The sequence below is a fragment of the Eleutherodactylus coqui genome, chromosome 9, assembly GCF_035609145.1.
Source record: "Eleutherodactylus coqui strain aEleCoq1 chromosome 9, aEleCoq1.hap1, whole genome shotgun sequence".
In the NCBI taxonomy this organism is placed as follows: domain Eukaryota; kingdom Metazoa; phylum Chordata; class Amphibia; order Anura; family Eleutherodactylidae; genus Eleutherodactylus; species Eleutherodactylus coqui.
In genome coordinates, this window is record NC_089845.1 from 82,972,801 (window position 1) to 82,998,675 (window position 25,875).

Below are 25,875 nucleotides of genomic sequence, written 5' to 3' on the forward strand. Positions count from 1 at the left end.
TTCTGAGGAAACCAATTTCTCAAAAGGTAGGATGCTTGTTGAAATCCCTACCAATGAAGATGGCCAGTGGATGACCAGTTCCTGTTTAGTTCTGCATCAGAAATGTGCTCAAGGGTGACAAGTTGAAGAAGAGCTTTCTTGGAAAGGTAAGCATCTCGTTGAATAGCATGCGTAAAGCTGGCACTTGAAGGGGGCACCCGGATTTGAACCAGGGACCTCTCGATCTGCAGTCGAATGCTCTTCCACTGAGCTATGCCCCCTTGGCTTATGATTGTCCTCACTGGTTCTTAAAAAGTAATGTTCTGAGGAAACCAATTTCTCAAAAGTAAGGATGCTTGTTGAAATCCCTACCAATGAAGATTCCCAGTGAGAGAGTGGACGACCAGTTCAGTTCTGCATGAGAAATGTGCTCAAGGGTGACAATTTGTAGAAGAGCTTTCTTGGAAAGGTAAGCATCTCGTTGAATAGCATGAGTAAAGCTGGCACTTGAAGGGGGCACCCGGATTATGAACCAGGGACTTCTTGATCTGCAGTCGAATGCTCTTCCACTGAGCTATGCCCCCTTGGCTTATGATTGTCCTCACTGGTTCTTAAAAAGTAATGTTCTGAGGAAACCAATTTCTCAAAAGGTAGGATGCTTGTTGAAATCCCTACCAATGAAGATGGCCAGTGGATGACCAGTTCCTGTTTAGTTCTGCATCAGAAATGTGCTCAAGGGTGACAAGTTGAAGAAGAGCTTTCTTGGAAAGGTAAGCATCTCGTTGAATAGCATGAGTAAAGCTGGTACTTGAAGGGGGCACCCGGATTTGAACCAGGGACCTCTCGATCTGCAGTCGAATGCTCTTCCACTGAGCTATGCCCCCTTGGCTTATGATTGTCCTCACTGGTTCTTAAAAAGTAATGTTCTGAGGAAACCAATTTCTCAAAAGTAAGGATGCTTGTTGAAATCCCTACCAATGAAGATGGCCAGTGGACGACCAGTTCCTGTTTAGTTCTGCATCAGAAATGTGCTCAAGGGTGACAAGTTGAAGAAGAGCTTTCTTGGAAAGGTAAGCATCTCGTTGAATAGCATGCGTAAAGCTGGCACTTGAAGGGGGCACCCGGATTTGAACCAGGGACCTCTCGATCTGCAGTCGAATGCTCTTCCACTGAGCTATGCCCGCTTGGCTTATTATTGTCCTCACTGGTTCTTAAAAAGTAATGTTCTGAGGAAACCAATTTCTCAAAAGTAAGGATGCTTGTTGAAATCCCTACCAATGAAGATTCCCAGTGAGAGAGTGGACGACCAGTTCAGTATGAGAAATGTGCTCAAGGCTAACAAGTTGAAGAAGAGCTTTCTTGGAAAGGTAAGCATCTTGTTGAATAGCATGAGTAAAGCTGGCACTTGAAGGGGGCACCCGGATTCATGAACCAGAGACTTCTCGATCTGCAGTCAAATGCTCTTCCACTGAGCTATGCCACCCCTGGCTTATAACTGTGCTCACTGGTTCTTAAAAAGTAATGTTCTGAGGAAACCAATTTCTCAAAAGTAAGGATGCTTGTTGAAATCACTACCAATGAAGATTCCCAGTGAGAGAGTGGACGACCAGTTCAGTTCCGCATGAGAAATGTGCTCAAGGGTGACAATTTGTAGAAGAGCTTTCTTGGAAAGGTAAGCATCTCGTTGAATAGCATGAGTAAAGCTGGCACTTGAAGGGGGCAACCGGATTATGAACCAGGGACTTCTTGACCTGCAGTCGAATGCTCTTCCACTGAGCTATGCCCCCTTGGCTTATGATTGTCCTCACTGGTTCTTAAAAAGTAATGTTCTGAGGAAACCAATTTCTCAAAAGGTAGGATGCTTGTTGAAATCCCTACCAATGAAGATGGCCAGTGGATGACCAGTTCCTGTTTAGTTCTGCATCAGAAATGTGCTCAAGGGTGACAAGTTGAAGAAGAGCTTTCTTGGAAAGGTAAGCATCTCGTTGAATAGCATGCGTAAAGCTGGCACTTGAAGGGGGCACCCGGATTTGAACCAGGGACCTCTCGATCTGCAGTCGAATGCTCTTCCACTGAGCTATGCTCGCTTGGCTTATTATTGTCCTCACTGGTTCTTAAAAAGTAATGTTCTGAGGAAACCAATTTCTCAAAAGTAAGGATGCTTGTTGAAATCCCTACCAATGAAGATTCCCAGTGAGAGAGTGGACGACCAGTTCAGTATGAGAAATGTGCTCAAGGCTAACAAGTTGAAGAAGAGCTTTCTTGGAAAGGTAAGCATCTTGTTGAATAGCATGAGTAAAGCTGGCACTTGAAGGGGGCACCCGGATTCATGAACCAGAGACTTCTCGATCTGCAGTCAAATGCTCTTCCACTGAGCTATGCCACCCCTGGCTTATAACTGTGCTCACTGGTTCTTAAAAAGTAATGTTCTGAGGAAACCAATTTCTCAAAAGTAAGGATGCTTGTTGAAATCCCTACCAATGAAGATTCCCAGTGAGAGAGTGGACGACCAGTTCAGTTCTGCATGAGAAATGTGCTCAAGGGTGACAATTTGTAGAAGAGCTTTCTTGGAAAGGTAAGCATCTCGTTGAATAGCATGAGTAAAGCTGGCACTTGAAGGGGGCACCCGGATTATGAACCAGGGACTTCTTGATCTGCAGTCGAATGCTCTTCCACTGAGCTATGCCCCCTTGGCTTATGATTGTCCTCACTGGTTCTTAAAAAGTAATGTTCTGAGGAAACCAATTTCTCAAAAGTAAGGATGCTTGTTGAAATCCCTACCAATGAAGATTCCCAGTGAGAGAGTGGACGACCAGTTCAGTTCTGCATGAGAAATGTGCTCAAGGGTGACAAGTTGAAGAAGAGCTTTCTTGGAAAGGTAAGCATCTCGTTGAATAGCATGAGTAAAGCTGGTACTTGAAGGGGGCACCCGGATTTGAACCAGGGACCTCTCGATCTGCAGTCGAATGCTCTTCCACTGAGCTATGCCCCCTTGGCTTATGATTGTCCTCACTGGTTCTTAAAAAGTAATGTTCTGAGGAAACCAATTTCTCAAATGGTAGGATGCTTGTTGAAATCCCTACCAATGAAGATTCCCAGTGAGAGAGTGGACGACCAGTTCAGTTCTGCATGAGAAATGTGCTCAAGGGTGACAATTTGTAGAAGAGCTTTCTTGGAAAGGTAAGCATCTCGTTGAATAGCATGAGTAAAGCTGGCACTTGAAGGGGGCACCCGGATTATGAACCAGGGACTTCTTGATCTGCAGTCGAATGCTCTTCCACTGAGCTATGCCCCCTTGGCTTATGATTGTCCTCACTGGTTCTTAAAAAGTAATGTTCTGAGGAAACCAATTTCTCAAAAGGTAGGATGCTTGTTGAAATCCCTACCAATGAAGATGGCCAGTGGATGACCAGTTCCTGTTTAGTTCTGCATCAGAAATGTGCTCAAGGGTGACAAGTTGAAGAAGAGCTTTCTTGGAAAGGTAAGCATCTCGTTGAATAGTACTCGAAGGGGGCACCCGGATTTGAACCAGGGACCTCTCGATCTGCAGTCGAATGCTCTTCCACTGAGCTATCCCCCTTGGCTTATGATTGTCCTCACTGGTTCTTAAAAAGTAATGTTCTGAGGAAACCAATTTCTCAAATGGTAGGATGCTTGTTGAAATCCCTACCAATGAAGATTCCCAGTGAGAGAGTGGACGACCAGTTCAGTATGAGAAATGTGCTCAAGGCTAACAAGTTGAAGAAGAGCTTTCTTGGAAAGGTAAGCATCTTGTTGAATAGCATGAGTAAAGCTGGCACTTGAAGGGGGCACCCGGATTCATGAACCAGAGACTTCTCGATCTGCAGTCGAATGCTCTTCCACTGAGCTATGCCCCCTTGGCTTATGATTGTCCTCACTGGTTCTTAAAAAGTAATGTTCTGAGGAAACCAATTTCTCAAAAGTAAGGATGCTTGTTGAAATCCCTACCAATGAAGATGGCCAGTGGACGACCAGTTCCTGTTTAGTTCTGCATCAGAAATGTGCTCAAGGGTGACAAGTTGAAGAAGAGCTTTCTTGGAAAGGTAAGCATCTCGTTGAATAGCATGCGTAAAGCTGGCACTTGAAGGGGGCACCCGGATTTGAACCAGGGACCTCTCGATCTGCAGTCGAATGCTCTTCCACTGAGCTATGCCCCCTTGGCTTATGATTGTCCTCACTGGTTCTTAAAAAGTAATGTTCTGAGGAAACCAATTTCTCAAATGGTAGGATGCTTGTTGAAATCCCTACCAATGAAGATTCCCAGTGAGAGAGTGGACGACCAGTTCAGTTCTGCATGAGAAATGTGCTCAAGGGTGACAATTTGTAGAAGAGCTTTCTTGGAAAGGTAAGCATCTCGTTGAATAGCATGAGTAAAGCTGGCACTTGAAGGGGGCACCCGGATTATGAACCAGGGACTTCTTGATCTGCAGTCGAATGCTCTTCCACTGAGCTATGCCCCCTTGGCTTATGATTGTCCTCACTGGTTCTTAAAAAGTAATGTTCTGAGGAAACCAATTTCTCAAAAGGTAGGATGCTTGTTGAAATCCCTACCAATGAAGATGGCCAGTGGATGACCAGTTCCTGTTTAGTTCTGCATCAGAAATGTGCTCAAGGGTGACAAGTTGAAGAAGAGCTTTCTTGGAAAGGTAAGCATCTCGTTGAATAGTACTCGAAGGGGGCACCCGGATTTGAACCAGGGACCTCTCGATCTGCAGTCGAATGCTCTTCCACTGAGCTATCCCCCTTGGCTTATGATTGTCCTCACTGGTTCTTAAAAAGTAATGTTCTGAGGAAACCAATTTCTCAAATGGTAGGATGCTTGTTGAAATCCCTACCAATGAAGATTCCCAGTGAGAGAGTGGACGACCAGTTCAGTATGAGAAATGTGCTCAAGGCTAACAAGTTGAAGAAGAGCTTTCTTGGAAAGGTAAGCATCTTGTTGAATAGCATGAGTAAAGCTGGCACTTGAAGGGGGCACCCGGATTCATGAACCAGAGACTTCTCGATCTGCAGTCGAATGCTCTTCCACTGAGCTATGCCCCCTTGGCTTATGATTGTCCTCACTGGTTCTTAAAAAGTAATGTTCTGAGGAAACCAATTTCTCAAAAGTAAGGATGCTTGTTGAAATCCCTACCAATGAAGATGGCCAGTGGACGACCAGTTCCTGTTTAGTTCTGCATCAGAAATGTGCTCAAGGGTGACAAGTTGAAGAAGAGCTTTCTTGGAAAGGTAAGCATCTCGTTGAATAGCATGCGTAAAGCTGGCACTTGAAGGGGGCACCCGGATTTGAACCAGGGACCTCTCGATCTGCAGTCGAATGCTCTTCCACTGAGCTATGCCCGCTTGGCTTATTATTGTCCTCACTGGTTCTTAAAAAGTAATGTTCTGAGGAAACCAATTTCTCAAAAGTAAGGATGCTTGTTGAAATCCCTACCAATGAAGATGGCCAGTGGACGACCAGTTCCTGTTTAGTTCTGCATCAGAAATGTGCTCAAGGGTGACAAGTTGAAGAAGAGCTTTCTTGGAAAGGTAAGCATCTCGTTGAATAGCATGCGTAAAGCTGGCACTTGAAGGGGGCACCCGGATTTGAACCAGGGACCTCTCGATCTGCAGTCGAATGCTCTTCCACTGAGCTATGCCCGCTTGGCTTATTATTGTCCTCACTGGTTCTTAAAAAGTAATGTTCTGAGGAAACCAATTTCTCAAAAGTAAGGATGCTTGTTGAAATCCCTACCAATGAAGATTCCCAGTGAGAGAGTGGACGACCAGTTCAGTATGAGAAATGTGCTCAAGGCTAACAAGTTGAAGAAGAGCTTTCTTGGAAAGGTAAGCATCTTGTTGAATAGCATGAGTAAAGCTGGCACTTGAAGGGGGCACCCGGATTCATGAACCAGAGACTTCTCGATCTGCAGTCAAATGCTCTTCCACTGAGCTATGCCACCCCTGGCTTATAACTGTGCTCACTGGTTCTTAAAAAGTAATGTTCTGAGGAAACCAATTTCTCAAAAGTAAGGATGCTTGTTGAAATCACTACCAATGAAGATTCCCAGTGAGAGAGTGGACGACCAGTTCAGTTCCGCATGAGAAATGTGCTCAAGGGTGACAATTTGTAGAAGAGCTTTCTTGGAAAGGTAAGCATCTCGTTGAATAGCATGAGTAAAGCTGGCACTTGAAGGGGGCAACCGGATTATGAACCAGGGACTTCTTGACCTGCAGTCGAATGCTCTTCCACTGAGCTATGCCCCCTTGGCTTATGATTGTCCTCACTGGTTCTTAAAAAGTAATGTTCTGAGGAAACCAATTTCTCAAAAGGTAGGATGCTTGTTGAAATCCCTACCAATGAAGATGGCCAGTGGATGACCAGTTCCTGTTTAGTTCTGCATCAGAAATGTGCTCAAGGGTGACAAGTTGAAGAAGAGCTTTCTTGGAAAGGTAAGCATCTCGTTGAATAGCATGCGTAAAGCTGGCACTTGAAGGGGGCACCCGGATTTGAACCAGGGACCTCTCGATCTGCAGTCGAATGCTCTTCCACTGAGCTATGCCCGCTTGGCTTATTATTGTCCTCACTGGTTCTTAAAAAGTAATGTTCTGAGGAAACCAATTTCTCAAAAGTAAGGATGCTTGTTGAAATCCCTACCAATGAAGATTCCCAGTGAGAGAGTGGACGACCAGTTCAGTATGAGAAATGTGCTCAAGGCTAACAAGTTGAAGAAGAGCTTTCTTGGAAAGGTAAGCATCTTGTTGAATAGCATGAGTAAAGCTGGCACTTGAAGGGGGCACCCGGATTCATGAACCAGAGACTTCTCGATCTGCAGTCAAATGCTCTTCCACTGAGCTATGCCACCCCTGGCTTATAACTGTGCTCACTGGTTCTTAAAAAGTAATGTTCTGAGGAAACCAATTTCTCAAAAGTAAGGATGCTTGTTGAAATCCCTACCAATGAAGATTCCCAGTGAGAGAGTGGACGACCAGTTCAGTTCTGCATGAGAAATGTGCTCAAGGGTGACAATTTGTAGAAGAGCTTTCTTGGAAAGGTAAGCATCTCGTTGAATAGCATGAGTAAAGCTGGCACTTGAAGGGGGCACCCGGATTATGAACCAGGGACTTCTTGATCTGCAGTCGAATGCTCTTCCACTGAGCTATGCCCCCTTGGCTTATGATTGTCCTCACTGGTTCTTAAAAAGTAATGTTCTGAGGAAACCAATTTCTCAAAAGGTAGGATGCTTGTTGAAATCCCTACCAATGAAGATGGCCAGTTCCTGTTTAGTTCTGCATCAGAAATGTGCTCAAGGGTGACAAGTTGAAGAAGAGCTTTCTTGGAAAGGTAAGCATCTCGTTGAATAGCATGAGTAAAGCTGGTACTTGAAGGGGGCACCCGGATTTGAACCAGGGACCTCTCGATCTGCAGTCGAATGCTCTTCCACTGAGCTATGCCCCCTTGGCTTATGATTGTCCTCACTGGTTCTTAAAAAGTAATGTTCTGAGGAAACCAATTTCTCAAATGGTAGGATGCTTGTTGAAATCCCTACCAATGAAGATTCCCAGTGAGAGAGTGGACGACCAGTTCAGTTCTGCATGAGAAATGTGCTCAAGGGTGACAATTTGTAGAAGAGCTTTCTTGGAAAGGTAAGCATCTCGTTGAATAGCATGAGTAAAGCTGGCACTTGAAGGGGGCACCCGGATTATGAACCAGGGACTTCTTGATCTGCAGTCGAATGCTCTTCCACTGAGCTATGCCCCCTTGGCTTATGATTGTCCTCACTGGTTCTTAAAAAGTAATGTTCTGAGGAAACCAATTTCTCAAAAGGTAGGATGCTTGTTGAAATCCCTACCAATGAAGATGGCCAGTGGATGACCAGTTCCTGTTTAGTTCTGCATCAGAAATGTGCTCAAGGGTGACAAGTTGAAGAAGAGCTTTCTTGGAAAGGTAAGCATCTCGTTGAATAGTACTCGAAGGGGGCACCCGGATTTGAACCAGGGACCTCTCGATCTGCAGTCGAATGCTCTTCCACTGAGCTATCCCCCTTGGCTTATGATTGTCCTCACTGGTTCTTAAAAAGTAATGTTCTGAGGAAACCAATTTCTCAAATGGTAGGATGCTTGTTGAAATCCCTACCAATGAAGACGACCAGTTCCTGTTTAGTTCTGCATCAGAAATGTGCTCAAGGGTGACAAGTTGAAGAAGAGCTTTCTTGGAAAGGTAAGCATCTCGTTGAATAGCATGCGTAAAGCTGGCACTTGAAGGGGGCACCCGGATTTGAACCAGGGACCTCTCGATCTGCAGTCGAATGCTCTTCCACTGAGCTATGCCCCCCCTGGCTTATGAATGTCCTCACTGGTTCTTAAAAAGTAATGTTCTGAGGAAACCAATTTCTCAAAAGTAAGGATGCTTGTTGAAATCCCTACCAATGAAGATTCCCAGTGAGAGAGTGGACGACCAGTTCAGTTCTGCATGAGAAATGTGCTCAAGGGTGACAATTTGTAGAAGAGCTTTCTTGGAAAGGTAAGCATCTCGTTGAATAGCATGAGTAAAGCTGGCACTTGAAGGGGGCACCCGGATTTGAACCAGGGACCTCTCGATCTGCAGTCGAATGCTCTTCCACTGAGCTATGCCCGCTTGGCTTATTATTGTCCTCACTGGTTCTTAAAAAGTAATGTTCTGAGGAAACCAATTTCTCAAATGGTAGGATGCTTGTTGAAATCCCTACCAATGAAGATGGCCAGTGGACGACCAGTTCCTGTTTAGTTCTGCATCAGAAATGTGCTCAAGGGTGACAAGTTGAAGAAGAGCTTTCTTGGAAAGGTAAGCATCTCGTTGAATAGCATGAGTAAAGCTGGTACTTGAAGGGGGCACCCGGATTTGAACCAGGGACCTCTCGATCTGCAGTCGAATGCTCTTCCACTGAGCTATGCCCCCTTGGCTTATGATTGTCCTCACTGGTTCTTAAAAAGTAATGTTCTGAGGAAACCAATTTCTCAAAAGTAAGGATGCTTGTTGAAATCCCTACCAATGAAGATGGCCAGTGGACGACCAGTTCCTGTTTAGTTCTGCATCAGAAATGTGCTCAAGGGTGACAAGTTGAAGAAGAGCTTTCTTGGAAAGGTAAGCATCTCGTTGAATAGCATGCGTAAAGCTGGCACTTGAAGGGGCACCCGGATTTGAACCAGGGACCTCTCGATCTGCAGTCGAATGCTCTTCCACTGAGCTATGCCCGCTTGGCCTATTATTGTCCTCACTGGTTCTTAAAAAGTAATGTTCTGAGGAAACCAATTTCTCAAAAGTAAGGATGCTTGTTGAAATCCCTACCAATGAAGATTCCCAGTGAGAGAGTGGACGACCAGTTCAGTATGAGAAATGTGCTCAAGGCTAACAAGTTGAAGAAGAGCTTTCTTGGAAAGGTAAGCATCTTGTTGAATAGCATGAGTAAAGCTGGCACTTGAAGGGGGCACCCGGATTCATGAACCAGAGACTTCTCGATCTGCAGTCAAATGCTCTTCCACTGAGCTATGCCACCCCTGGCTTATAACTGTGCTCACTGGTTCTTAAAAAGTAATGTTCTGAGGAAACCAATTTCTCAAAAGTAAGGATGCTTGTTGAAATCACTACCAATGAAGATTCCCAGTGAGAGAGTGGACGACCAGTTCAGTTCCGCATGAGAAATGTGCTCAAGGGTGACAATTTGTAGAAGAGCTTTCTTGGAAAGGTAAGCATCTCGTTGAATAGCATGAGTAAAGCTGGCACTTGAAGGGGGCAACCGGATTATGAACCAGGGACTTCTTGACCTGCAGTCGAATGCTCTTCCACTGAGCTATGCCCCCTTGGCTTATGATTGTCCTCACTGGTTCTTAAAAAGTAATGTTCTGAGGAAACCAATTTCTCAAAAGGTAGGATGCTTGTTGAAATCCCTACCAATGAAGATGGCCAGTGGATGACCAGTTCCTGTTTAGTTCTGCATCAGAAATGTGCTCAAGGGTGACAAGTTGAAGAAGAGCTTTCTTGGAAAGGTAAGCATCTCGTTGAATAGTACTTGAAGGGGGCACCCGGATTTGAACCAGGGACCTCTCGATCTGCAGTCGAATGCTCTTCCACTGAGCTATCCCCCTTGGCTTATGATTGTCCTCACTGGTTCTTAAAAAGTAATGTTCTGAGGAAACCAATTTCTCAAATGGTAGGATGCTTGTTGAAATCCCTACCAATGAAGATGGCCAGTGGACGACCAGTTCCTGTTTAGTTCTGCATCAGAAATGTGCTCAAGGGTGACAAGTTGAAGAAGAGCTTTCTTGGAAAGGTAAGCATCTCGTTGAATAGCATGAGTAAAGCTGGCACTTGAAGGGGGCACCCGGATTTGAACCAGGGACCTCTCGATCTGCAGTCGAATGCTCTTCCACTGAGCTATGCCCCCTTGGCTTATGATTGTCCTCACTGGTTCTTAAAAAGTAATGTTCTGAGGAAACCAATTTCTCAAATGGTAGGATGCTTGTTGAAATCCCTACCAATGAAGATGGCCAGTGGACGACCAGTTCCTGTTTAGTTCTGCATCAGAAATGTGCTTAAGGGTGACAAGTTGAAGAAGAGCTTTCTTGGAAAGGTAAGCATCTCGTTGAATAGCATGCGTAAAGCTGGCACTTGAAGGGGGCACCCGGATTTGAACCAGGGACCTCTCGATCTGCAGTCGAATGCTCTTCCACTGAGCTATGCCCGCTTGGCCTATTATTGTCCTCACTGGTTCTTAAAAAGTAATGTTCTGAGGAAACCAATTTCTCAAAAGTAAGGATGCTTGTTGAAATCCCTACCAATGAAGATTCCCAGTGAGAGAGTGGACGACCAGTTCAGTATGAGAAATGTGCTCAAGGCTAACAAGTTGAAGAAGAGCTTTCTTGGAAAGGTAAGCATCTTGTTGAATAGCATGAGTAAAGCTGGCACTTGAAGGGGGCACCCGGATTCATGAACCAGAGACTTCTCGATCTGCAGTCAAATGCTCTTCCACTGAGCTATGCCACCCCTGGCTTATAACTGTGCTCACTGGTTCTTAAAAAGTAATGTTCTGAGGAAACCAATTTCTCAAAAGTAAGGATGCTTGTTGAAATCACTACCAATGAAGATTCCCAGTGAGAGAGTGGACGACCAGTTCAGTTCCGCATGAGAAATGTGCTCAAGGGTGACAATTTGTAGAAGAGCTTTCTTGGAAAGGTAAGCATCTCGTTGAATAGCATGAGTAAAGCTGGCACTTGAAGGGGGCAACCGGATTATGAACCAGGGACTTCTTGACCTGCAGTCGAATGCTCTTCCACTGAGCTATGCCCCCTTGGCTTATGATTGTCCTCACTGGTTCTTAAAAAGTAATGTTCTGAGGAAACCAATTTCTCAAAAGGTAGGATGCTTGTTGAAATCCCTACCAATGAAGATGGCCAGTGGATGACCAGTTCCTGTTTAGTTCTGCATCAGAAATGTGCTCAAGGGTGACAAGTTGAAGAAGAGCTTTCTTGGAAAGGTAAGCATCTCGTTGAATAGTACTTGAAGGGGGCACCCGGATTTGAACCAGGGACCTCTCGATCTGCAGTCGAATGCTCTTCCACTGAGCTATCCCCCTTGGCTTATGATTGTCCTCACTGGTTCTTAAAAAGTAATGTTCTGAGGAAACCAATTTCTCAAATGGTAGGATGCTTGTTGAAATCCCTACCAATGAAGATGGCCAGTGGACGACCAGTTCCTGTTTAGTTCTGCATCAGAAATGTGCTCAAGGGTGACAAGTTGAAGAAGAGCTTTCTTGGAAAGGTAAGCATCTCGTTGAATAGCATGAGTAAAGCTGGCACTTGAAGGGGGCACCCGGATTTGAACCAGGGACCTCTCGATCTGCAGTCGAATGCTCTTCCACTGAGCTATGCCCCCTTGGCTTATGATTGTCCTCACTGGTTCTTAAAAAGTAATGTTCTGAGGAAACCAATTTCTCAAAAGGTAGGATGCTTGTTGAAATCCCTACCAATGAAGATTCCCAGTGAGAGAGTGGACGACCAGTTCAGTATGAGAAATGTGCTCAAGGCTAACAAGTTGAAGAAGAGCTTTCTTGGAAAGGTAAGCATCTTGTTGAATAGCATGAGTAAAGCTGGCACTTGAAGGGGGCACCCGGATTCATGAACCAGAGACTTCTCGATCTGCAGTCAAATGCTCTTCCACTGAGCTATGCCACCCCTGGCTTATAACTGTGCTCACTGGTTCTTAAAAAGTAATGTTCTGAGGAAACCAATTTCTCAAAAGTAAGGATGCTTGTTGAAATCCCTACCAATGAAGACTCCCAGTGAGAGAGTGGACGACCAGTTCAGTTCCGCATGAGAAATGTGCTCAAGGGTGACAATTTGTAGAAGAGCTTTCTTGGAAAGGTAAGCATCTCGTTGAATAGCATGAGTAAAGCTGGCACTTGAAGGGGGCAACCGGATTATGAACCAGGGACTTCTTGACCTGCAGTCGAATGCTCTTCCACTGAGCTATGCCCCCTTGGCTTATGATTGTCCTCACTGGTTCTTAAAAAGTAATGTTCTGAGGAAACCAATTTCTCAAAAGGTAGGATGCTTGTTGAAATCCCTACCAATGAAGATGGCCAGTGGATGACCAGTTCCTGTTTAGTTCTGCATCAGAAATGTGCTCAAGGGTGACAAGTTGAAGAAGAGCTTTCTTGGAAAGGTAAGCATCTCGTTGAATAGCATGAGTAAAGCTGGTACTTGAAGGGGGCACCCGGATTTGAACCAGGGACCTCTCGATCTGCAGTCGAATGCTCTTCCACTGAGCTATGCCCCCTTGGCTTATGATTGTCCTCACTGGTTCTTAAAAAGTAATGTTCTGAGGAAACCAATTTCTCAAAAGTAAGGATGCTTGTTGAAATCCCTACCAATGAAGATGGCCAGTGGACGACCAGTTCCTGTTTAGTTCTGCATCAGAAATGTGCTCAAGGGTGACAAGTTGAAGAAGAGCTTTCTTGGAAAGGTAAGCATCTCGTTGAATAGCATGCGTAAAGCTGGCACTTGAAGGGGGCACCCGGATTTGAACCAGGGACCTCTCGATCTGCAGTCGAATGCTCTTCCACTGAGCTATGCCCGCTTGGCCTATTATTGTCCTCACTGGTTCTTAAAAAGTAATGTTCTGAGGAAACCAATTTCTCAAAAGTAAGGATGCTTGTTGAAATCCCTACCAATGAAGATTCCCAGTGAGAGAGTGGACGACCAGTTCAGTATGAGAAATGTGCTCAAGGCTAACAAGTTGAAGAAGAGCTTTCTTGGAAAGGTAAGCATCTTGTTGAATAGCATGAGTAAAGCTGGCACTTGAAGGGGGCACCCGGATTCATGAACCAGAGACTTCTCGATCTGCAGTCAAATGCTCTTCCACTGAGCTATGCCACCCCTGGCTTATAACTGTGCTCACTGGTTCTTAAAAAGTAATGTTCTGAGGAAACCAATTTCTCAAAAGTAAGGATGCTTGTTGAAATCACTACCAATGAAGATTCCCAGTGAGAGAGTGGACGACCAGTTCAGTTCCGCATGAGAAATGTGCTCAAGGGTGACAATTTGTAGAAGAGCTTTCTTGGAAAGGTAAGCATCTCGTTGAATAGCATGAGTAAAGCTGGCACTTGAAGGGGGCAACCGGATTATGAACCAGGGACTTCTTGACCTGCAGTCGAATGCTCTTCCACTGAGCTATGCCCCCTTGGCTTATGATTGTCCTCACTGGTTCTTAAAAAGTAATGTTCTGAGGAAACCAATTTCTCAAAAGGTAGGATGCTTGTTGAAATCCCTACCAATGAAGATGGCCAGTGGATGACCAGTTCCTGTTTAGTTCTGCATCAGAAATGTGCTCAAGGGTGACAAGTTGAAGAAGAGCTTTCTTGGAAAGGTAAGCATCTCGTTGAATAGTACTTGAAGGGGGCACCCGGATTTGAACCAGGGACCTCTCGATCTGCAGTCGAATGCTCTTCCACTGAGCTATCCCCCTTGGCTTATGATTGTCCTCACTGGTTCTTAAAAAGTAATGTTCTGAGGAAACCAATTTCTCAAATGGTAGGATGCTTGTTGAAATCCCTACCAATGAAGATGGCCAGTGGACGACCAGTTCCTGTTTAGTTCTGCATCAGAAATGTGCTCAAGGGTGACAAGTTGAAGAAGAGCTTTCTTGGAAAGGTAAGCATCTCGTTGAATAGCATGAGTAAAGCTGGCACTTGAAGGGGGCACCCGGATTTGAACCAGGGACCTCTCGATCTGCAGTCGAATGCTCTTCCACTGAGCTATGCCCCCTTGGCTTATGATTGTCCTCACTGGTTCTTAAAAAGTAATGTTCTGAGGAAACCAATTTCTCAAATGGTAGGATGCTTGTTGAAATCCCTACCAATGAAGATGGCCAGTGGACGACCAGTTCCTGTTTAGTTCTGCATCAGAAATGTGCTTAAGGGTGACAAGTTGAAGAAGAGCTTTCTTGGAAAGGTAAGCATCTCGTTGAATAGCATGCGTAAAGCTGGCACTTGAAGGGGGCACCCGGATTTGAACCAGGGACCTCTCGATCTGCAGTCGAATGCTCTTCCACTGAGCTATGCCCGCTTGGCCTATTATTGTCCTCACTGGTTCTTAAAAAGTAATGTTCTGAGGAAACCAATTTCTCAAAAGTAAGGATGCTTGTTGAAATCCCTACCAATGAAGATTCCCAGTGAGAGAGTGGACGACCAGTTCAGTATGAGAAATGTGCTCAAGGCTAACAAGTTGAAGAAGAGCTTTCTTGGAAAGGTAAGCATCTTGTTGAATAGCATGAGTAAAGCTGGCACTTGAAGGGGGCACCCGGATTCATGAACCAGAGACTTCTCGATCTGCAGTCAAATGCTCTTCCACTGAGCTATGCCACCCCTGGCTTATAACTGTGCTCACTGGTTCTTAAAAAGTAATGTTCTGAGGAAACCAATTTCTCAAAAGTAAGGATGCTTGTTGAAATCACTACCAATGAAGATTCCCAGTGAGAGAGTGGACGACCAGTTCAGTTCCGCATGAGAAATGTGCTCAAGGGTGACAATTTGTAGAAGAGCTTTCTTGGAAAGGTAAGCATCTCGTTGAATAGCATGAGTAAAGCTGGCACTTGAAGGGGGCAACCGGATTATGAACCAGGGACTTCTTGACCTGCAGTCGAATGCTCTTCCACTGAGCTATGCCCCCTTGGCTTATGATTGTCCTCACTGGTTCTTAAAAAGTAATGTTCTGAGGAAACCAATTTCTCAAAAGGTAGGATGCTTGTTGAAATCCCTACCAATGAAGATGGCCAGTGGATGACCAGTTCCTGTTTAGTTCTGCATCAGAAATGTGCTCAAGGGTGACAAGTTGAAGAAGAGCTTTCTTGGAAAGGTAAGCATCTCGTTGAATAGTACTTGAAGGGGGCACCCGGATTTGAACCAGGGACCTCTCGATCTGCAGTCGAATGCTCTTCCACTGAGCTATCCCCCTTGGCTTATGATTGTCCTCACTGGTTCTTAAAAAGTAATGTTCTGAGGAAACCAATTTCTCAAATGGTAGGATGCTTGTTGAAATCCCTACCAATGAAGATGGCCAGTGGACGACCAGTTCCTGTTTAGTTCTGCATCAGAAATGTGCTCAAGGGTGACAAGTTGAAGAAGAGCTTTCTTGGAAAGGTAAGCATCTCGTTGAATAGCATGAGTAAAGCTGGCACTTGAAGGGGGCACCCGGATTTGAACCAGGGACCTCTCGATCTGCAGTCGAATGCTCTTCCACTGAGCTATGCCCCCTTGGCTTATGATTGTCCTCACTGGTTCTTAAAAAGTAATGTTCTGAGGAAACCAATTTCTCAAAAGGTAGGATGCTTGTTGAAATCCCTACCAATGAAGATTCCCAGTGAGAGAGTGGACGACCAGTTCAGTATGAGAAATGTGCTCAAGGCTAACAAGTTGAAGAAGAGCTTTCTTGGAAAGGTAAGCATCTTGTTGAATAGCATGAGTAAAGCTGGCACTTGAAGGGGGCACCCGGATTCATGAACCAGAGACTTCTCGATCTGCAGTCAAATGCTCTTCCACTGAGCTATGCCACCCCTGGCTTATAACTGTGCTCACTGGTTCTTAAAAAGTAATGTTCTGAGGAAACCAATTTCTCAAAAGTAAGGATGCTTGTTGAAATCCCTACCAATGAAGACTCCCAGTGAGAGAGTGGACGACCAGTTCAGTTCCGCATGAGAAATGTGCTCAAGGGTGACAATTTGTAGAAGAGCTTTCTTGGAAAGGTAAGCATCTCGTTGAATAGCATGAGTAAAGCTGGCACTTGAAGGGGGCAACCGGATTATGAACCAGGGACTTCTTGACCTGCAGTCGAATGCTCTTCCACTGAGCTATGCCCCCTTGGCTTATGATTGTCCTCACTGGTTCTTAAAAAGTAATGTTCTGAGGAAACCAATTTCTCAAAAGGTAGGATGCTTGTTGAAATCCCTACCAATGAAGATGGCCAGTGGATGACCAGTTCCTGTTTAGTTCTGCATCAGAAATGTGCTCAAGGGTGACAAGTTGAAGAAGAGCTTTCTTGGAAAGGTAAGCATCTCGTTGAATAGCATGAGTAAAGCTGGTACTTGAAGGGGGCACCCGGATTATGAACCAGGGACTTCTTGATCTGCAGTCGAATGCTCTTCCACTGAGCTATGCCCCCTTGGCTTATGATTGTCCTCACTGGTTCTTAAAAAGTAATGTTCTGAGGAAACCAATTTCTCAAAAGGTAGGATGCTTGTTGAAATCCCTACCAATGAAGATGGCCAGTGGATGACCAGTTCCTGTTTAGTTCTGCATCAGAAATGTGCTCAAGGGTGACAAGTTGAAGAAGAGCTTTCTTGGAAAGGTAAGCATCTCGTTGAATAGCATGAGTAAAGCTGGTACTTGAAGGGGGCACCCGGATTTGAACCAGGGACCTCTCGATCTGCAGTCGAATGCTCTTCCACTGAGCTATGCCCCCTTGGCTTATGATTGTCCTCACTGGTTCTTAAAAAGTAATGTTCTGAGGAAACCAATTTCTCAAATGGTAGGATGCTTGTTGAAATCCCTACCAATGAAGATTCCCAGTGAGAGAGTGGACGACCAGTTCAGTTCTGCATGAGAAATGTGCTCAAGGGTGACAATTTGTAGAAGAGCTTTCTTGGAAAGGTAAGCATCTCGTTGAATAGCATGAGTAAAGCTGGCACTTGAAGGGGGCACCCGGATTATGAACCAGGGACTTCTTGATCTGCAGTCGAATGCTCTTCCACTGAGCTATGCCCCCTTGGCTTATGATTGTCCTCACTGGTTCTTAAAAAGTAATGTTCTGAGGAAACCAATTTCTCAAAAGGTAGGATGCTTGTTGAAATCCCTACCAATGAAGATGGCCAGTGGATGACCAGTTCCTGTTTAGTTCTGCATCAGAAATGTGCTCAAGGGTGACAAGTTGAAGAAGAGCTTTCTTGGAAAGGTAAGCATCTCGTTGAATAGCATGAGTAAAGCTGGTACTTGAAGGGGGCACCCGGATTTGAACCAGGGACCTCTCGATCTGCAGTCGAATGCTCTTCCACTGAGCTATGCCCCCTTGGCTTATGATTGTCCTCACTGGTTCTTAAAAAGTAATGTTCTGAGGAAACCAATTTCTCAAAAGTAAGGATGCTTGTTGAAATCCCTACCAATGAAGATGGCCAGTGGACGACCAGTTCCTGTTTAGTTCTGCATCAGAAATGTGCTCAAGGGTGACAAGTTGAAGAAGAGCTTTCTTGGAAAGGTAAGCATCTCGTTGAATAGCATGAGTAAAGCTGGTACTTGAAGGGGGCACCCGGATTATGAACCAGGGACTTCTTGATCTGCAGTCGAATGCTCTTCCACTGAGCTATGCCCCCTTGGCTTATGATTGTCCTCACTGGTTCTTAAAAAGTAATGTTCTGAGGAAACCAATTTCTCAAAAGGTAGGATGCTTGTTGAAATCCCTACCAATGAAGATGGCCAGTGGATGACCAGTTCCTGTTTAGTTCTGCATCAGAAATGTGCTCAAGGGTGACAAGTTGAAGAAGAGCTTTCTTGGAAAGGTAAGCATCTCGTTGAATAGCATGAGTAAAGCTGGTACTTGAAGGGGGCACCCGGATTTGAACCAGGGACCTCTCGATCTGCAGTCGAATGCTCTTCCACTGAGCTATGCCCCCTTGGCTTATGATTGTCCTCACTGGTTCTTAAAAAGTAATGTTCTGAGGAAACCAATTTCTCAAATGGTAGGATGCTTGTTGAAATCCCTACCAATGAAGATTCCCAGTGAGAGAGTGGACGACCAGTTCAGTTCTGCATGAGAAATGTGCTCAAGGGTGACAATTTGTAGAAGAGCTTTCTTGGAAAGGTAAGCATCTCGTTGAATAGCATGAGTAAAGCTGGCACTTGAAGGGGGCACCCGGATTATGAACCAGGGACTTCTTGATCTGCAGTCGAATGCTCTTCCACTGAGCTATGCCCCCTTGGCTTATGATTGTCCTCACTGGTTCTTAAAAAGTAATGTTCTGAGGAAACCAATTTCTCAAAAGGTAGGATGCTTGTTGAAATCCCTACCAATGAAGATGGCCAGTGGATGACCAGTTCCTGTTTAGTTCTGCATCAGAAATGTGCTCAAGGGTGACAAGTTGAAGAAGAGCTTTCTTGGAAAGGTAAGCATCTCGTTGAATAGCATGAGTAAAGCTGGTACTTGAAGGGGGCACCCGGATTTGAACCAGGGACCTCTCGATCTGCAGTCGAATGCTCTTCCACTGAGCTATGCCCCCTTGGCTTATGATTGTCCTCACTGGTTCTTAAAAAGTAATGTTCTGAGGAAACCAATTTCTCAAAAGTAAGGATGCTTGTTGAAATCCCTACCAATGAAGATGGCCAGTGGACGACCAGTTCCTGTTTAGTTCTGCATCAGAAATGTGCTCAAGGGTGACAAGTTGAAGAAGAGCTTTCTTGGAAAGGTAAGCATCTCGTTGAATAGCATGAGTAAAGCTGGTACTTGAAGGGGGCACCCGGATTATGAACCAGGGACTTCTTGATCTGCAGTCGAATGCTCTTCCACTGAGCTATGCCCCCTTGGCTTATGATTGTCCTCACTGGTTCTTAAAAAGTAATGTTCTGAGGAAACCAATTTCTCAAAAGGTAGGATGCTTGTTGAAATCCCTACCAATGAAGATGGCCAGTGGATGACCAGTTCCTGTTTAGTTCTGCATCAGAAATGTGCTCAAGGGTGACAAGTTGAAGAAGAGCTTTCTTGGAAAGGTAAGCATCTCGTTGAATAGCATGAGTAAAGCTGGTACTTGAAGGGGGCACCCGGATTTGAACCAGGGACCTCTCGATCTGCAGTCGAATGCTCTTCCACTGAGCTATGCCCCCTTGGCTTATGATTGTCCTCACTGGTTCTTAAAAAGTAATGTTCTGAGGAAACCAATTTCTCAAATGGTAGGATGCTTGTTGAAATCCCTACCAATGAAGATTCCCAGTGAGAGAGTGGACGACCAGTTCAGTTCTGCATGAGAAATGTGCTCAAGGGTGACAATTTGTAGAAGAGCTTTCTTGGAAAGGTAAGCATCTCGTTGAATAGCATGAGTAAAGCTGGCACTTGAAGGGGGCACCCGGATTATGAACCAGGGACTTCTTGATCTGCAGTCGAATGCTCTTCCACTGAGCTATGCCCCCTTGGCTTATGATTGTCCTCACTGGTTCTTAAAAAGTAATGTTCTGAGGAAACCAATTTCTCAAAAGGTAGGATGCTTGTTGAAATCCCTACCAATGAAGATGGCCAGTGGATGACCAGTTCCTGTTTAGTTCTGCATCAGAAATGTGCTCAAGGGTGACAAGTTGAAGAAGAGCTTTCTTGGAAAGGTAAGCATCTCGTTGAATAGCATGAGTAAAGCTGGTACTTGAAGGGGGCACCCGGATTTGAACCAGGGACCTCTCGATCTGCAGTCGAATGCTCTTCCACTGAGCTATGCCCCCTTGGCTTATGATTGTCCTCACTGGTTCTTAAAAAGTAATGTTCTGAGGAAACCAATTTCTCAAAAGTAAGGATGCTTGTTGAAATCCCTACCAATGAAGATGGCCAGTGGACGACCAGTTCCTGTTTAGTTCTGCATCAGAAATGTGCTCAAGGGTGACAAGTTGAAGAAGAGCTTTCTTGGAAAGGTAAGCATCTCGTTGAATAGCATGAGTAAAGCTGGTACTTGAAGGGGGCACCCGGATTATGAACCAGGGACTTCTTGATCTGCAGTCGAATGCTCTTCCACTGAGCTATGCCCCCTTGGCTTATGATTGTCCTCACTGGTTCTTAAAAAGTAATGTTCTGAGGAAACCAATTTCTCAAAAGGTAGGATGCTTGTTGAAATCCCTACCAATGAAGATGGCCAGTGGATGACCAGTTCCTGTTTAGTTCTGCATCAGAAATGTGCTCAAGGGTGACAAGTTGAAGAAGAGCTTTCTTGGAAAGGTAAGCATCTCGTTGAATAGCATGAGTAAAGCTGGTACTTGAAGGGGGCACCCGGATTTGAACCAGGGACCTCTCGATCTGCAGTCGAATGCTCTTCCACTGAGCTATGCCCCCTTGGCTTATGATTGTCCTCACTGGTTCTTAAAAAGTAATGTTCTGAGGAAACCAATTTCTCAAATGGTAGGATGCTTGTTGAAATCCCTACCAATGAAGATTCCCAGTGAGAGAGTGGACGACCAGTTCAGTTCTGCATGAGAAATGTGCTCAAGGGTGACAATTTGTAGAAGAGCTTTCTTGGAAAGGTAAGCATCTCGTTGAATAGCATGAGTAAAGCTGGCACTTGAAGGGGGCACCCGGATTATGAACCAGGGACTTCTTGATCTGCAGTCGAATGCTCTTCCACTGAGCTATGCCCCCTTGGCTTATGATTGTCCTCACTGGTTCTTAAAAAGTAATGTTCTGAGGAAACCAATTTCTCAAAAGGTAGGATGCTTGTTGAAATCCCTACCAATGAAGATGGCCAGTGGATGACCAGTTCCTGTTTAGTTCTGCATCAGAAATGTGCTCAAGGGTGACAAGTTGAAGAAGAGCTTTCTTGGAAAGGTAAGCATCTCGTTGAATAGCATGAGTAAAGCTGGTACTTGAAGGGGGCACCCGGATTTGAACCAGGGACCTCTCGATCTGCAGTCGAATGCTCTTCCACTGAGCTATGCCCCCTTGGCTTATGATTGTCCTCACTGGTTCTTAAAAAGTAATGTTCTGAGGAAACCAATTTCTCAAAAGTAAGGATGCTTGTTGAAATCCCTACCAATGAAGATGGCCAGTGGACGACCAGTTCCTGTTTAGTTCTGCATCAGAAATGTGCTCAAGGGTGACAAGTTGAAGAAGAGCTTTCTTGGAAAGGTAAGCATCTCGTTGAATAGCATGCGTAAAGCTGGCACTTGAAGGGGGCACCCGGATTTGAACCAGGGACCTCTCGATCTGCAGTCGAATGCTCTTCCACTGAGCTATGCCCGCTTGGCCTATTATTGTCCTTACTGGTTCTTAAAAAGTAATGTTCTGAGGAAACCAATTTCTCAAAAGTAAGGATGCTTGTTGAAATCCCTACCAATGAAGATTCCCAGTGAGAGAGTGGACGACCAGTTCAGTATGAGAAATGTGCTCAAGGCTAACAAGTTGAAGAAGAGCTTTCTTGGAAAGGTAAGCATCTTGTTGAATAGCATGAGTAAAGCTGGCACTTGAAGGGGGCACCCGGATTCATGAACCAGAGACTTCTCGATCTGCAGTCAAATGCTCTTCCACTGAGCTATGCCACCCCTGGCTTATAACTGTGCTCACTGGTTCTTAAAAAGTAATGTTCTGAGGAAACCAATTTCTCAAAAGTAAGGATGCTTGTTGAAATCACTACCAATGAAGATTCCCAGTGAGAGAGTGGACGACCAGTTCAGTTCCGCATGAGAAATGTGCTCAAGGGTGACAATTTGTAGAAGAGCTTTCTTGGAAAGGTAAGCATCTCGTTGAATAGCATGAGTAAAGCTGGTACTTGAAGGGGGCACCCGGATTTGAACCAGGGACCTCTCGATCTGCAGTCGAATGCTCTTCCACTGAGCTATCCCCCTTGGCTTATGATTGTCCTCACTGGTTCTTAAAAAGTAATGTTCTGAGGAAACCAATTTCTCAAATGGTAGGATGCTTGTTGAAATCCCTACCAATGAAGATGGCCAGTGGACGACCAGTTCCTGTTTAGTTCTGCATCAGAAATGTGCTCAAGGGTGACAAGTTGAAGAAGAGCTTTCTTGGAAAGGTAAGCATCTCGTTGAATAGCATGAGTAAAGCTGGCACTTGAAGGGGGCAACCGGATTATGAACCAGGGACTTCTTGACCTGCAGTCGAATGCTCTTCCACTGAGCTATGCCCCCTTGGCTTATGATTGTCCTCACTGGTTCTTAAAAAGTAATGTTCTGAGGAAACCAATTTCTCAAAAGTAAGGATGCTTGTTGAAATCCCTACCAATGAAGATGGCCAGTGGATGACCAGTTCCTGTTTAGTTCTGCATCAGAAATGTGCTCAAGGGTGACAAGTTGAAGAAGAGCTTTCTTGGAAAGGTAAGCATCTCGTTGAATAGCATGAGTAAAGCTGGCACTTGAAGGGGGCACCCGGATTTGAACCAGGGACCTCTCGATCTGCAGTCGAATGCTCTTCCACTGAGCTATGCCCCCTTGGCTTATGATTGTCCTCACTGGTTCTTAAAAAGTAATGTTCTGAGGAAACCAATTTCTCAAAAGTAAGGATGCTTGTTGAAATCCCTACCAATGAAGATTCCCAGTGAGAGAGTGGACGACCAGTTCAGTATGAGAAATGTGCTCAAGGGTGACAAGTTGAAGAAGAGCTTTCTTGGAAAGGTAAGCATCGCGTTGAATAGCATGAGTAAAGCTGGTACTTGAAGGGGGCACCCGGATTTGAACCAGGGACCTCTCGATCTGCAGTCGAATGCTCTTCCACTGAGCTATGCCCCCTTGGCTTATGATTGTCCTCACTGGTTCTTAAAAAGTAATGTTCTGAGGAAACCAATTTCTCAAATGGTAGGATGCTTGTTGAAATCCCTACCAATGAAGATTCCCAGTGAGAGAGTGGACGACCAGTTCAGTTCTGCATGAGAAATGTGCTCAAGGGTGACAATTTGTAGAAGAGCTTTCTTGGAAAGGTAAGCATCTCGTTGAATAGCATGAGTAAAGCTGGCACTTGAAGGGGGCACCCGGATTATGAACCAGGGACTTCTCGATCTGCAGTCGAATGCTCTTCCACTGAGCTATGCCCCCTTGGCTTATGATTGTCCTCACTGGTTCTTAAAAAGTAATGTTCTGAGGAAACCAATTTCTCAAAAGGTAGGATGCTTGTTGAAATCCCTACCAATGAAGATTCCCAGTGAGAGAGTGGACGACCAGTTCAGTATGAGAAATGTGCTCAAGGCTAACAAGTTGAAGAAGAGCTTTCTTGGAAAGGTAAGCATCTTGTTGAATAGCATGAGTAAAGCTGGCACTTGAAGGGGGCACCCGGATTCATGAACCAGAGACTTCTCGATCTGCAGTCAAATGCTCTTCCACTGAGCTATGCCACCCCTGGCTTATAACTGTGCTCACTGGTTCTTAAAAAGTAATGTTCTGAGGAAACCAATTTCTCAAAAGTAAGGATGCTTGTTGAAATCCCTACCAATGAAGACTCCCAGTGAGAGAGTGGACGACCAGTTCAGTTCCGCATGAGAAATGTGCTCAAGGGTGACAATTTGTAGAAGAGCTTTCTTGGAAAGGTAAGCATCTCGTTGAATAGCATGAGTAAAGCTGGCACTTGAAGGGGGCAACCGGATTATGAACCAGGGACTTCTTGACCTGCAGTCGAATGCTCTTCCACTGAGCTATGCCCCCTTGGCTTATGATTGTCCTCACTGGTTCTTAAAAAGTAATGTTCTGAGGAAACCAATTTCTCAAATGGTAGGATGCTTGTTGAAATCCCTACCAATGAAGATGGCCAGTGGACGACCAGTTCCTGTTTAGTTCTGCATCAGAAATGTGCTCAAGGGTGACAAGTTGAAGAAGAGCTTTCTTGGAAAGGTAAGCATCTTGTTGAATAGCATGAGTAAAGCTGGCACTTGAAGGGGGCACCCGGATTCATGAACCAGAGACCTCTCGATCTGCAGTCGAATGCTCTTCCACTGAGCTATGCCCGCTTGGCTTATTATTGTCCTCACTGGTTCTTAAAAAGTAATGTTCTGAGGAAACCAATTTCTCAAATGGTAGGATGCTTGTTGAAATCCCTACCAATGAAGATTCCCAGTGAGAGAGTGGACGACCAGTTCAGTTCTGCATGAGAAATGTGCTCAAGGGTGACAATTTGTAGAAGAGCTTTCTTGGAAAGGTAAGCATCTCGTTGAATAGCATGAGTAAAGCTGGCACTTGAAGGGGGCACCCGGATTATGAACCAGGGACTTCTCGATCTGCAGTCGAATGCTCTTCCACTGAGCTATGCCCCCTTGGCTTATGATTGTCCTCACTGGTTCTTAAAAAGTAATGTTCTGAGGAAACCAATTTCTCAAAAGGTAGGATGCTTGTTGAAATCCCTACCAATGAAGATTCCCAGTGAGAGAGTGGACGACCAGTTCAGTATGAGAAATGTGCTCAAGGCTAACAAGTTGAAGAAGAGCTTTCTTGGAAAGGTAAGCATCTTGTTGAATAGCATGAGTAAAGCTGGCACTTGAAGGGGGCACCCGGATTCATGAACCAGAGACTTCTCGATCTGCAGTCAAATGCTCTTCCACTGAGCTATGCCACCCCTGGCTTATAACTGTGCTCACTGGTTCTTAAAAAGTAATGTTCTGAGGAAACCAATTTCTCAAAAGTAAGGATGCTTGTTGAAATCCCTACCAATGAAGACTCCCAGTGAGAGAGTGGACGACCAGTTCAGTTCCGCATGAGAAATGTGCTCAAGGGTGACAATTTGTAGAAGAGCTTTCTTGGAAAGGTAAGCATCTCGTTGAATAGCATGAGTAAAGCTGGCACTTGAAGGGGGCAACCGGATTATGAACCAGGGACTTCTTGACCTGCAGTCGAATGCTCTTCCACTGAGCTATGCCCCCTTGGCTTATGATTGTCCTCACTGGTTCTTAAAAAGTAATGTTCTGAGGAAACCAATTTCTCAAATGGTAGGATGCTTGTTGAAATCCCTACCAATGAAGATGGCCAGTGGACGACCAGTTCCTGTTTAGTTCTGCATCAGAAATGTGCTCAAGGGTGACAAGTTGAAGAAGAGCTTTCTTGGAAAGGTAAGCATCTTGTTGAATAGCATGAGTAAAGCTGGCACTTGAAGGGGGCACCCGGATTCATGAACCAGAGACCTCTCGATCTGCAGTCGAATGCTCTTCCACTGAGCTATGCCCGCTTGGCTTATTATTGTCCTCACTGGTTCTTAAAAAGTAATGTTCTGAGGAAACCAATTTCTCAAAAGTAAGGATGCTTGTTGAAATCCCTACCAATGAAGATTCCCAGTGAGAGAGTGGACGACCAGTTCAGTTCTGCATGAGAAATGTGCTCAAGGGTGACAATTTGTAGAAGAGCTTTCTTGGAAAGGTAAGCATCTCGTTGAATAGCATGAGTAAAGCTGGTACTTGAAGGGGGCACCCGGATTTGAACCAGGGACCTCTTGATCTGCAGTCGAATGCTCTTCCACTGAGCTATGCCCTCTTGGCTTATGATTGTCCTCACTGGTTCTTAAAAAGTAATGTTCTGAGGAAACCAATTTCTCAAATGGTAGGATGCTTGTTGAAATCCCTACCAATGAAGATGGCCAGTGGACGACCAGTTCCTGTTTAGTTCTGCATCAGAAATGTGCTCAAGGGTGACAAGTTGAAGAAGA

The 25,875-nt window shown here is 45.0% G+C and overlaps 22 non-coding genes across 22 annotated transcripts; all 22 read right to left on the minus strand.

The window, feature by feature from the left end:
* Window positions 1-188: 188 nt before the first annotated feature.
* Window positions 189-260, minus strand: TRNAC-GCA (transfer RNA cysteine (anticodon GCA)). The gene has a single exon. It is a non-coding gene; the product is annotated as a tRNA-Cys (tRNA).
* A 531-nt stretch (window positions 261-791) lies between these two features.
* Window positions 792-863, minus strand: TRNAC-GCA (transfer RNA cysteine (anticodon GCA)). The gene has a single exon. It is a non-coding gene; the product is annotated as a tRNA-Cys (tRNA).
* A 2,036-nt stretch (window positions 864-2,899) lies between these two features.
* On the minus strand, window positions 2,900-2,971 carry TRNAC-GCA (transfer RNA cysteine (anticodon GCA)). The gene has a single exon. It is a non-coding gene; the product is annotated as a tRNA-Cys (tRNA).
* Window positions 2,972-4,085: 1,114 nt separating this feature from the next.
* TRNAC-GCA (transfer RNA cysteine (anticodon GCA)) lies at window positions 4,086-4,157 on the minus strand. Its single transcript has one exon. It is a non-coding gene; the product is annotated as a tRNA-Cys (tRNA).
* A 3,209-nt stretch (window positions 4,158-7,366) lies between these two features.
* On the minus strand, window positions 7,367-7,438 carry TRNAC-GCA (transfer RNA cysteine (anticodon GCA)). The gene has a single exon. It is a non-coding gene; the product is annotated as a tRNA-Cys (tRNA).
* An 804-nt stretch (window positions 7,439-8,242) lies between these two features.
* TRNAC-GCA (transfer RNA cysteine (anticodon GCA)) lies at window positions 8,243-8,314 on the minus strand. The gene has a single exon. It is a non-coding gene; the product is annotated as a tRNA-Cys (tRNA).
* A 531-nt stretch (window positions 8,315-8,845) lies between these two features.
* On the minus strand, window positions 8,846-8,917 carry TRNAC-GCA (transfer RNA cysteine (anticodon GCA)). Its single transcript has one exon. It is a non-coding gene; the product is annotated as a tRNA-Cys (tRNA).
* Window positions 8,918-10,331: 1,414 nt separating this feature from the next.
* TRNAC-GCA (transfer RNA cysteine (anticodon GCA)) lies at window positions 10,332-10,403 on the minus strand. The gene has a single exon. It is a non-coding gene; the product is annotated as a tRNA-Cys (tRNA).
* Window positions 10,404-11,818: 1,415 nt separating this feature from the next.
* Window positions 11,819-11,890, minus strand: TRNAC-GCA (transfer RNA cysteine (anticodon GCA)). Its single transcript has one exon. It is a non-coding gene; the product is annotated as a tRNA-Cys (tRNA).
* An 831-nt stretch (window positions 11,891-12,721) lies between these two features.
* TRNAC-GCA (transfer RNA cysteine (anticodon GCA)) lies at window positions 12,722-12,793 on the minus strand. Its single transcript has one exon. It is a non-coding gene; the product is annotated as a tRNA-Cys (tRNA).
* Window positions 12,794-14,208: 1,415 nt separating this feature from the next.
* On the minus strand, window positions 14,209-14,280 carry TRNAC-GCA (transfer RNA cysteine (anticodon GCA)). Its single transcript has one exon. It is a non-coding gene; the product is annotated as a tRNA-Cys (tRNA).
* A 1,415-nt stretch (window positions 14,281-15,695) lies between these two features.
* Window positions 15,696-15,767, minus strand: TRNAC-GCA (transfer RNA cysteine (anticodon GCA)). The gene has a single exon. It is a non-coding gene; the product is annotated as a tRNA-Cys (tRNA).
* Window positions 15,768-16,899: 1,132 nt separating this feature from the next.
* Window positions 16,900-16,971, minus strand: TRNAC-GCA (transfer RNA cysteine (anticodon GCA)). The gene has a single exon. It is a non-coding gene; the product is annotated as a tRNA-Cys (tRNA).
* Window positions 16,972-17,502: 531 nt separating this feature from the next.
* Window positions 17,503-17,574, minus strand: TRNAC-GCA (transfer RNA cysteine (anticodon GCA)). The gene has a single exon. It is a non-coding gene; the product is annotated as a tRNA-Cys (tRNA).
* Window positions 17,575-18,103: 529 nt separating this feature from the next.
* On the minus strand, window positions 18,104-18,175 carry TRNAC-GCA (transfer RNA cysteine (anticodon GCA)). Its single transcript has one exon. It is a non-coding gene; the product is annotated as a tRNA-Cys (tRNA).
* Window positions 18,176-18,706: 531 nt separating this feature from the next.
* Window positions 18,707-18,778, minus strand: TRNAC-GCA (transfer RNA cysteine (anticodon GCA)). The gene has a single exon. It is a non-coding gene; the product is annotated as a tRNA-Cys (tRNA).
* Window positions 18,779-19,307: 529 nt separating this feature from the next.
* Window positions 19,308-19,379, minus strand: TRNAC-GCA (transfer RNA cysteine (anticodon GCA)). The gene has a single exon. It is a non-coding gene; the product is annotated as a tRNA-Cys (tRNA).
* Window positions 19,380-19,910: 531 nt separating this feature from the next.
* Window positions 19,911-19,982, minus strand: TRNAC-GCA (transfer RNA cysteine (anticodon GCA)). Its single transcript has one exon. It is a non-coding gene; the product is annotated as a tRNA-Cys (tRNA).
* Window positions 19,983-20,511: 529 nt separating this feature from the next.
* On the minus strand, window positions 20,512-20,583 carry TRNAC-GCA (transfer RNA cysteine (anticodon GCA)). The gene has a single exon. It is a non-coding gene; the product is annotated as a tRNA-Cys (tRNA).
* A 531-nt stretch (window positions 20,584-21,114) lies between these two features.
* On the minus strand, window positions 21,115-21,186 carry TRNAC-GCA (transfer RNA cysteine (anticodon GCA)). Its single transcript has one exon. It is a non-coding gene; the product is annotated as a tRNA-Cys (tRNA).
* Window positions 21,187-22,616: 1,430 nt separating this feature from the next.
* Window positions 22,617-22,688, minus strand: TRNAC-GCA (transfer RNA cysteine (anticodon GCA)). The gene has a single exon. It is a non-coding gene; the product is annotated as a tRNA-Cys (tRNA).
* Window positions 22,689-22,913: 225 nt separating this feature from the next.
* On the minus strand, window positions 22,914-22,985 carry TRNAC-GCA (transfer RNA cysteine (anticodon GCA)). Its single transcript has one exon. It is a non-coding gene; the product is annotated as a tRNA-Cys (tRNA).
* Window positions 22,986-25,875: the final 2,890 nt, after the last annotated feature.